Below are 11,725 nucleotides of genomic sequence, written 5' to 3' on the forward strand. Positions count from 1 at the left end.
TAGTTCATTTATATAATTTGGAGTGTAGTATGACGTCCATTTTTACTGAACTAATTAGCATTTTTAAAGGTGACAGTTGAAGCACGCCGCTGGGTCCTTGATTTTCTCACTGTGTTGAAGATGACGTTTAATATCATTTTTTTTTTTTTTTTTTTTTTTTTTTTTGAGTAGCAGCTGTTCGGGTTGATAAATGTTTGCTCTATATGCGGGTGAAGTTGGAATGTTGCTACTAAGCTGAGAAACTTAATAATAATTTCTAAATTGAAATCGTCTTGTTTGTGATTGAATCTGGTATGATGGCGACCACTGTTGTCAATTTTGAGGTAAATGTCTTAGAAATGAAACTGGTAAGCTGTGTCAGTGGTTTCTTTAATTTCTAGTTCAAAAGAATATAATAATGTCATGGACCTAATCATAAAAGTTTGAATTTTCAATGGAAATAACAAAGGCCGTTAGTTTTCTCGTTTTAATTGTTTTAAATTTCGGATTTCGGGGCCTTTTAGAGTTGCCTATGCGGTATAGGCTTTGTTCATTGTTAAAAGCCGCACGGTGACCTATAGCTGTTTATTTCTGTATCATTTTGTCTCTTGTGAAGAGTTGTCTCATAATACATCACTATAGGCCTTCAACAATGAGCAAAGCCCATACCGTGTACAAAAAATAAACAAACACAAATATGTAACACAGCAACAAACGACAACCACTGAATTATAGGCTCCTGACTTGGGACAGACACATACATACAGAATATGGTGGGGTTAAACATAATTTTATGTTAGCTGGATCCCAACCCTCCCCTAACCTGCGACAGTGGAGTAACAGAACAACATAAGAACGAACTTTTAAAATCAGATGAAAAAGGTTTGACTCATCATATGGATGCAAAAAGAAATACATCTAACTGAAAAACAGAGTAAACGTGGTCGGGTACTTCCGTGGGAATAGTCCCAGTTAATACAGAAAGACACTTAATTAGTACATATCTCAGAGTACTCACAGTTACTGACAGCTAGTTCAAAGCAACTAACATCTAATAAAAAAATCATGCATCCAAGACTAAATTATCAATCAGTACACATCCAATGGATTAAGTGTAACTTTAGACGTTATGAAACATTCAGAGAAAAAACATGACATCAGTGTAGCATGTTATATTCTCCGCATCTTTTTTTTTACAAAATATGCCGAATCGTATTCTAGATTTTAAGCACGGTGGCAGATATGGTCACATGTTTATGGAGAAAACGATTGTGGATTTATTTTTGCCATTCAGTGATTACGGACGGCGGATTTATGAGGGGTGGGGGTAGGGGGCCCGGCCTCCCTTTTCTGGGAAAAAAAGGTTGATTATACATGTATAGGGAATCCATACACAAGAATAAAGGACATTTATTTATGTTTTCATTAATCAGTACACGTGCTATGTCATTGATAAATCTTATAAATAGTTATCATGGATGTAAACGGGAAACACTTATACCCTGTTGTCATTTTTAATATGATAAAAAAAAATGACATAGCAAGTGAACTTTTAGAAGTATTTCCAAATATGATTCTTCAAAAACAATAGTTTTAAGTCAGCGTTTACTGTTGTCAATGGCCATTTGAAAATAACATTCATCCCCCCCCCCTGTTTCTATTTTGGTCATTGTACCTTTGACTATGGGTTGATGCTTTAAAAAAAATCATAAAAATTTTATTTTTCGTCGCAGTTAATTTTTCCATAGCAGATAAGATTGAAAAATGATGAAACAATCTAATTATCAAGAACAAAAAAAAAATAAATCAATGTTTTCTGTTGTCAACTACATTTTGAAATTTTGAAATGCAAACTCCAAAACTCTGTTTGACAGATTTCGTATGTACAGTATACAAATGGAACGACATAATAAAAAAGTTAACTTAATCATGTTTATAATAGTTTCTGCTTTGCCCACTTTCATTATTTAGAAATAAAAAGTGGCAATTGTTATTGAAAGTTCTATCGAATTTACAGAGATTTAATACAGAAAAAAATTACAGAGATTTGATACAGAAAAATGTATCAAAATGACGTATTTTGTTCATGAATTTAATATGGCAGTGGCTATTTGACCGGCACCGGCAAAATAGCAAATTTGCTATTTAGCCGGCACTGAATAAAACTGTTCATTGATGTGATTAGTAGAGAATAAAAAAAGCTTAATAATAATTTAAACTAATTTTATCACAATATCAAGCATTAATAAAAATACAGTACAATAAAAAATACAAAAATGTCAGTATTCACCTCAGAAACTAACAAAACCTTTAAATAGACTTATTAAGAAGGGATATATAGTTACGATACTGTTGTCAGGTCATTAAAGATTGCATATTTTGGCGTTAATATCGATTCACTTATAGGGTCTTTGCATCGGAACTAAACACATTTATTTAAAAAAACAGTTGTTGGCATGACACGGGTTATGTTCTTCTGATATATGTTATGATGGTATGATACTAAACCCCTTACGGGAAGGGTTGTGCCTGATGTTCATATTATGAAATCATAATCTTTCAATCAGTTTAATTGAAGTCTGGAGCTGGCATGTCAGTTAACTACTAGTAGTCTGTTGTTATTTATGTATTATTGTCATTTTGTTTATTTTCTTTGGTTACATCTTCTGACATCAGACTCGGACTTCTCTTGAACTGAATTTTAAATGTGCGTATTGTTATGCGTTTACTTTTCTACATTGGCTAGAGGTATAGGGGGAGAGTTGGGATCTCATAAACATGTTTAACCCCGCCGCATTTTTGCGCCTGTCCCGAGTCAGGAGCCTCTGGCCTTTGTTAGTCTTGTATTATTTTAATTTTAGTTTCTTGTGTACAATTTGGAAATTAGTATGGCGTTCATTATCGCTGAACTAGTATATATTTGTTTAAGTCCCAGTCCCACTAGACCACGATCGCACCACGCTCACGGCGATCTAAAACAAATTTAGATCGTGGTGAGGTCGCGGTATGAGCGACATAAAAATATTAATTTTCGTTGCTTTCATGATGCTACTACGTCCTAATTACGCTTCTACAACGATCCCGCTACGACTAAACCACGTTCAAACCGCGCTTATTCTGCGACCTCACTACGCTTATAAAGATCTTTCTACGCTCTTCACGTTCTCACTACGACCATACCACGAGTTATCCGATTGCAACACAATCTTACTGCGATTATAGCACGTTCTTACCACGATTATACTACGTTCATACCGCGATCTTACTACGTTCTCGGCAATACCGTCAACATCGTGTTTCATATTACCCCAGTCCCACTAGGCCACGATCGCACTACGATCTGTGAAAAAAATGCAAATTTTGATGATCGTAGTGCGATCGTGTAGATCGCAGTAAGGTCGTATCACGGTCGTGGTGAGGTCTTTAAGATCGTGAAGAGCGTGGCCAACTTTGAACATGTTCAAAACAATCGTGGTGCGGTCGTGGCGAAATCAGGTCGTAGTAGAAGCGTAGTGAGAGCGCACTAAGATCGTAGTAAGATCGCAAAGGTCGTTGTACAATCGTAGCGACAGCGTAGCGAAAGCGTGATTCTATTCGGAGAGACTGCGCTACGATCGCACGGCGACGTTATCACGACCTCACTACGACCATCATGTTCTCACTGCGACCCAACTACGCTTCCACTACGACTATACCATGCTGTTCACGACCATAGTACGATTCTAGCACGCCCTTGCTGTCCTCATCACGCTCTTCTTACGACATGACTACGTTCACACTACGACCATCATTCTCATTGTCATTTTCACATAAAATATATAAAAAAGCTTCCTAGATTTTGTTTGTTTGAATGTAATTATCCATTTGCTCTAACGACTCAACCATGCTTCTCGTTTTTATATAGATTAGACCGTTGGTTTTCCCGTTTAAATGGTTTAACACTAGTAATATTTTGGGTCCTTTATAACGTGCTGATTGATGTGAGCCAATGCTCCGTGTTAAAGGCCGTACCTTGGCCTATAATGGTTTACTTTTATAAATTGTTACTTGGATGGAGAGTTGTCTCATTGGCACTCATACCACATCTTCCTATATATATTGATACATCTATGTCGTTTTTGCTGTCGTTCACTGAAATATCGTCATTGAGCTTTATGGACCAGCAATAGGTTGTAATTTAGGTTGGATTGGTCAGTCCGACATCTCTGCTTGATCAGGTTTACTTTGCTCCCTCTGCCTCTACATCAACTCCTACCACCATGCCCACGTGTTCTGGTAGATTTTGGTGGCATGACTGTATTGTTTCCGAGAAATCTACGATTTTATCAGAAATAGAAGGAATTGAACTGTATTGATATGGAACACGATGTTGACGTTATTGCTGAGAACGTAGTAAGATCGCGCTCTGAACGTAGTATAATCGTGGTAAGAACGTGTTATAATCGCAGTAAGATCGTGTTGCAATCGGATAACTCGTGGTATGGTCGTAGTGAGAACGTGAAGAGCGTAGAAAGATCTTGATAAGCGTAGTGAGGTCGCAGAATCAGCGCGGTGAGAACGTGGTATAATCGTAGCGGGATCTTTGTACAAGCGTAGAGAGGACGTAGTAGCATCGTGAAAGCAACGAAAATTTACATTTTCATGCCGCTCTTACCGCGACCTCACCACGATCTAAATTTATTTTAGATCGCGGTGAGCGTGGTGCGATCGTGGTCTAGTGGGACTGGGGCTTATCAATATAGTTCCATTCCTTCTATTTCTGATTAAAACGGAGATTTCTCGGAAACAATACAGTCATGCCACCGAAATCTACTAGAATACGTGGGCATGGTGGTAGGGGTTGATGTAGAGGCAGAGGGAGCAAAGTATAAACGTCATACTAAACTCCAAATAGTACACAAGAAACTAAAATTAAAAATAATACAAGACTAACAAAGGCTCCTGACTTGGGACAGACGCAAAAATAGTGGGGTTAAACCTGTTTGTGAGATCTCAACCCTCCCCCTATACCTCTAGCCAATGAAGAAAAGTAAACGCATAACAATACGCACATTAAAATTCAGTTCAAGAGACGTCCGAGTCTGATGTCAGAAGTCAGAAGATGTGACTAAAGAAAATAAACAAAATGACAATAATACATAAATAACAACAAACTACTAGCAGTCAACTGACATGCCAGCTCCAGACCTAATTAAACTGATACTATACACATAAGTAGTATAATACTTGTCATCAAGAGATGTCGGAACGACCAATCAAACCTAAATTACGTAACCTGCTGGTCCATAAAGCTCAAATGACGATATTTTAATGAACGATAGCAGAGATGACACAGATGTGTCAATATATATAGGAAGATGTGTACGTATGAGTTAGTCCATCAGCTAGTTTTCAAAAGCGCTCTAGTTAAGGAGTTTGTGTTACACCCCAGGGTACCGCGATTTTTTTTGATAGAATTCAACTTCATTATCTTATTGATAAAATACAAGGTGTTAGACTAAAAGAAAAGTGTCCAAAAGAGGTTTAAAACGTTCCTTTCAATGATCCCCTCATTAAGCTTTCACGATTAAGTAATTTTTAATTAAAATTTTCAATATAAAGCGACTAAAAAAAATTAAATTATAGGTTTAAACAACTAAAACAGATATAAAACTATCATATTTAATGTAACTCTGACGATTTTTTGTTAAAAAAAAAAATGTTTATTTACATTACAAACAATCCGATTTTTTGGGTTAAAATTAAGACATATTTTCTCATTTCATAAAGAAATTCATAATGCAATTATCCGTTTTTGTGAATTAAAATTTAAAATTGACCGGTATGCAATGTTTAAACTATTTGCAGTATTTATATATCGTCTAAAATATGAATTATTCAATAAAACATATGTACGCGCAAATACTCGTGAAATACCGGAAATCATCACATTACCATCTTCGATTCAGTCGATAATATATTCATACCTGAGTGCACACATAAGCACTTTAAACATATTAATTTGCAACTGAAAACAAACATTAAATTGACGAGTGTGTTGTTTTTGTGAGACAAATTATTTTATAAAGTAAATGTGTAAAAAAATATTTATGAAAAAATGACAAATAAAAGTTATTTTTTTGCGTTCTGAAAGGGTGCACTCTATCGAACTTAATAAAGGTGTGCTTGTTTACATTTTGTGTTTTAGCTCTGTCGTGATTGAGTTCAAATTGTTAGGTCATTTATTCGACAAACATTGCTTTAAAAGAAGGTCAAATAGTCAGTTTGGGAATTTGTTAAGACTTTTTACTTTCTTTGGCACACAACTATGTCGATTTGACATACCGTCTGGTTACTATTTATTTGCTTTTCGTAATGTATACATTGTTCCTCATTTGATAGTGTTTTTCCCCATTTTCTTTCCTTCTTGCTTGGATATATTGCTTCACTGTTCAATGAATTTAGTCTTGTTTTTTAAATTTTGTACATATTGTCAAATGATTTTGTTACTTTGTTTGCAGTCAGTTTTTTGCATATGACCGTCAAAACTATTCCCGATACATGTCAGTCTATTTGCTTCATATGCAAAATATCCATTCTGATGCGCATGAATATCTTTCATCTGGTTGTTTTTATGTTCAGAGAAGCTCTCATGGATTTTTTAGATCTCCAGTTGACCAAACAATAGAGCAAACATTGAACAGAGATACAAAAACAGGAGGTGGCATTGTTGGTTTCAGTGAAAATCAAAGTTTTACTAAATGTTGGTTGTTAAATGCACATGAAAGAGCTTCAATATCATTAAAATGTTCAGATTTGGCAGGAATTGTTAACCCTGAAACATCCGCACAAAAAGAACTTGAAAAACTCAATGAAGCGAGAAGAAACTGACTATTAAAATTGGTTCAGACACTGCAAAGGAAGACAAATCCATTTGAAACGTCTAAGCAGTTATCTGGCTTTTCCTCGGATACTGTTGCTTCTTCGGAATTAAGGTGCGACCTTCCAAACGCGTATGAAAAGGGAAAGTCGGCATCAGAAATGTCATTAATGAACGGCTTATTCAAAAGTCAACCAATATTCTCAAACTAATCAAAAGACAATCATTGCTTACATTTTCAACAAAGGAAATAAAAGGTTAACAGTTAATGGGTGATAAGAACAGCATCATATTGAAAGCAGATAAAAATCTTTTTGGTAGCCTGCATGTCGTAGCCCAGACTAGACAGCCGGATATACGAGAGGTACTCCAGTTTGAATTATGTCCTCTTCCATGGTCTCTTGCAAACGTTGATGATACACCTGTAAAGACAAATAAATCTGTCCTATGTGGTCTTTAAGAAAAGGACGTTGAACAAATGCAAGCCATTCCTGAGGAAAGCATGTGGATATTTGATTGTACGGCAGTTCAATCCTTTACTAAGATACCAAGTACTTTTTTTTCTGATTTGGCTATTGTTGTTTAATAAAAAACCCTTTTAATTTCAGAAAGAGCTCCCCGCATTGATTTTGTCACTGATCAGTATCCCACAATATCCATAAAAATTTAGAACGAGATCGCAGGTCCTTTGGAGGTCAAATCATTACGACAATTTCTAGATCAAAACAATCTTGTCCTCGGCAATTGAAGAAATTTTTGTCAGTTGGTAGACTAAGACTAATACTATTAGTATAATAGTCCCAGTTTATTTGTATCATATGGAAGTCTGTGCCACAAAATATATGTTGAAAATGAAATAGTGACAAGTATAGAATGCATTGAGCTTCTAAGCATACACGAAGAAGCCGACACAAAGATGTTTCTTCATGCAAAACACGTTACGATTCCATTGGTATAAAATCGTCTGACACGGATGTGGAAGTATTGGCCTGCTATTTTCAGAATTATATCAGTTGTAATATTATTATTCCAAATGCAGATTAATAAATGTGCAATTATCATCTACTGCCCCCAACAAAAGATGCAATGTTAAAGCACATCAAACGAGCTAACTTTCAGGCAAAGATTTGGAAATCTGCTCTTCAACACAACACTGTTCCATCGCCAAACAACCATGGTTAGATTGTTAAGAACGATTTGATCAGCATTAATTATTGACTAGACCAACCGCCAGTGTTAGATGCTTTATTGATACTGATAAGCTGTTCATGTAAAGCTGGTTGTGCCACCAAAAGGTGTTCATGTGTTCGACAAAGTTATCCTGTACAGATGGCTGCAAATGTACGAATGCTTGTAGCAACAAGAGTAATCAAATCGTTGATATGGCTGACGATGACGACGAAGATGATGGTGATGATAATTCGGTAGATGGCGTTGACGAAAATGAAGATGATTCTATGGATTAACCTTCTATATGACATTAAAATGTGGTGATTCTGTTGTTAAACGAACTTTAATATAGATCTTGAAACCCTGACAGTTCTTTTATTTTTTTAGTGCTGTGTGTGTTTTTAATGACTGTGATATACATTGCTTATGTTTGTGTTTGTCATTGATTCCATGTTTTTCTCCCTTTCTTACCTTTGAATTTTTTTTCAACTGCCTTTAGTTACTTGATGCTCTATGTTCAGTGTAAAAAATATACCCTTTTTTATCAAGAAAACTAGTATGTATGCTTTGTTTCATTCAAAATCATGAATTTTGGATATTACCCTCCCCCTTTTTTTTCTTGGTCCTATACGATTTAAAAATTAAATAAAAATTAGCCTCCGTATTAATAAGATATGATTTGTTCAATTTGATAAGAGAAATAGTACCGAATACTTGGTTACATTTTTTGTTTTCTGTATATATGGGTTAAACAAAGATTTTCATATACTCTTAAATAAGACCTCTTTTAACCCCTTTTGGACACTTTTTCAAAAGTCTAACACCTTTTAAAATATTCTTCAGACATTACTCTTTAGATTTATACAAAAAAATTGCGGTACCCTGGGGTGTAACACAGAACTGAAATTTTACCTTACCAGCTGATGGACTAAGTGCCAATGAGACAACTCTCCATCAACGTAAAAATCTATAAAAGTAAACCATTATAGACCAAGGTACGGCCTTCAATACGGAGCCTTAGATCACACCGAACCGCACGCTATAAAGGGCCCAAAAACATACTAATGTTAAACCATTTAAACGGGAAAAACCAACGGTCTAATCTATATAAGAACGAGAAGCATGGTTGAGCTGTTAGAGCAAATGGATAAATACATTCAGACAAACAAAATCTAGGGAGTTTTTTTTTATATATTTTATGTGAAAATGACAATAAAAATGATGGTCGTAGTGTGAACGTAGTAAGGTCGTGAGAAGAGCGTGATGAGGACGGCAAGGGCGTGCTAGAATCGTACTATGGTCGTGAACAGCGTGGTAAAGTCGTAGTGGAAGCGTAGTTGGGTCGCGGTGAGAACGTGATGGTCGTAGTAAGGTCGTGATAACGTCGCTGTGAGATCGTAGCGCAATCGCTCCGAATATAATCACGCTTTAGCTACGCTCTCGCTACGATTGTACAACGACCTTTGCGATCTTACTACGATCTTAGTGCGCTCTCACTACGCTTCTACTACGACCTAATTTCGCCACGACCGCACCACGATTGTTTTGAACATGAGTTGGTCACGCTCTTCACGATTTTGAAGACCTCACCACGACCGTGGTACGACCTTACTGCGACCTACACGATCGTACCACGATCATCAAAATTTGCATTTTTTTCACAGATCGTAGTGCGATCGTGGCCTAGTGGGACTGGGGTATTAGGGGCCAGCTAAAGGACGCCTCCGGGTGCGGGAATTTCTCGCTATATTGAAGAGCTGTTGGTGACCTTCTGCTGTTTTTTTTTTCTATGGTCTGGTTGTTGTCTCTTTGATACATTCCCCATTTCCATTCTCAATTTTATTTCATAAATAAATAAATTATAACTTTATAATAATAATTAAAAGCATGAAAACACAATTTGTAAATTACATTATTAAATATATTTTTTTCTAAAATATTTATAAAAAAGTTGATTTTCAAATCTGTGTAAAATCTACGGTTTAAATATCCTGCCAGTGATAAAAATAGTGTTATGCAAGAAGGATTGTGCCTCAGTGATGTTCATATGATGTAATCATAATCTTTCAGTCAGTTTAATTGAAGTCTGGAGCTGGCATGTCAGTTAACTGCTAGTAGTCTGTTGTTATTTATGTATTATTGTCATTTTGTTTATTTTCTTTGGTTACATCTTCTGACATCAGACTCGGACTTCTCTTGGATTGGATTTTAATGTGCGTATTGTTATGCGTTTACTTTTCTACATTGGCTAGAGGTATAGGGGGAGGGTTGAGATCTCACAAACATGTTTAACCCCGCCGCATTTTTGCGCCTGTCCCAAGTCAGGAGACTCTGGCCTTTGTTAGTCTTGTATTATTTTAATTTTAGTTTCTTGTGTACAATTTGGAAATTAGTATGACGTTCATTATCACTGAACTAGTATATATTTGTTTAGAGGCCAGCTGAAGGACGCCTCCGGGTGCGGGAATTTCTCGCTACATTGAAGACCTGTTGGTGACCTTCTGCTGTTGTTTTTTTCAATGGTCGGGTTGTTGTCTCTTTGGCACATTCCCCATTTCCATTCTCAATTTTATTATGCAAAACTACATCATAAAACAGACATGACATACAATATTAATAGTTGCTTGCTTGGTGTTAATCGTGAAAAATCCTGCATTCTCACAATTTCCTGGGACTTAAAATGACCTCACAAAAGTCATATTTTCAGCAGTTAAAAATCAACTTTTGAAACTCAATATATATATATATGATAAATAAAGGAGTAGGGGCAATAAGGCCCTTATTTGGCCCAAAAATTACTGTAAATTAAAAAGTTATCATACATATTTTTAAATTACTGTCCAATATCTAAGATACAAGGTATTCAGAAAAACAAAACAAGTTTGGACGTCGAACAAGTTACCATGGCAACAAATCATGACTTAATTTGCATAATTTGTAAAATTTCGTGATTTTCTTTGTTTTTCGTCAAATTTTTAAGTATATTTTCGATTGAAAAAGTATGTGCGCACCCAAGAAACAACTTTATATTTGGTGATATTTTGTTAATAGTTATAATAAAGCATCTGTTAAATTATTTTGTTGTTTCTTGGCTGCGCACGATGTTTCCACAACACAAATAAAGATAGAAAACTGCATAAATTCTGTCTTTTTCATCGTTTTTGTCAAAAAGTACATATTATGACGTAATTTTGACGTCATCACATAAAAATCTTAATGTTTTTCATTGATATTTCTTGATCCTATGCATTTCTAAACATTATGTGCCAATTTGAAAAAGTTATTAAAAATTTTATTTTCTTGGGCCGAAACCAGGCCTTAATGCCCCTACTCCAAATTTGAAGAAAAAAATAATTAGAGAAAAACAAATTTCTAATGTGTATTGGGTTAAGATAGGTTAATAAGGAACAACGTCTGTGTAACTTACATGATATTTTTTAAATGAGAAAATACAAAAATAAATACAATTACATTTTTATGTTTTAATCTTTTTTTTCAACTTTAAATTCTCAAATATAATTATAAAAATCAAAGGACCATTTCCTTTCCTTTCTTATACTGAAAAAAAAATGTGTCTGATGAAATTTTTATTTTTTCACGGTTTATGTTCAGAAGACCAAGCCAGATAATCGCTTGATTATAATTGTATTACTCAAGTCTTCTCATGGTACTGAAAGCTAAGACCATTCTGCCATTGCATCGGCAACACAATCACAA

Source organism: Mytilus galloprovincialis, chromosome 3 (assembly GCF_965363235.1).
Source record: "Mytilus galloprovincialis chromosome 3, xbMytGall1.hap1.1, whole genome shotgun sequence".
NCBI classification, from domain to species: domain Eukaryota; kingdom Metazoa; phylum Mollusca; class Bivalvia; order Mytilida; family Mytilidae; genus Mytilus; species Mytilus galloprovincialis.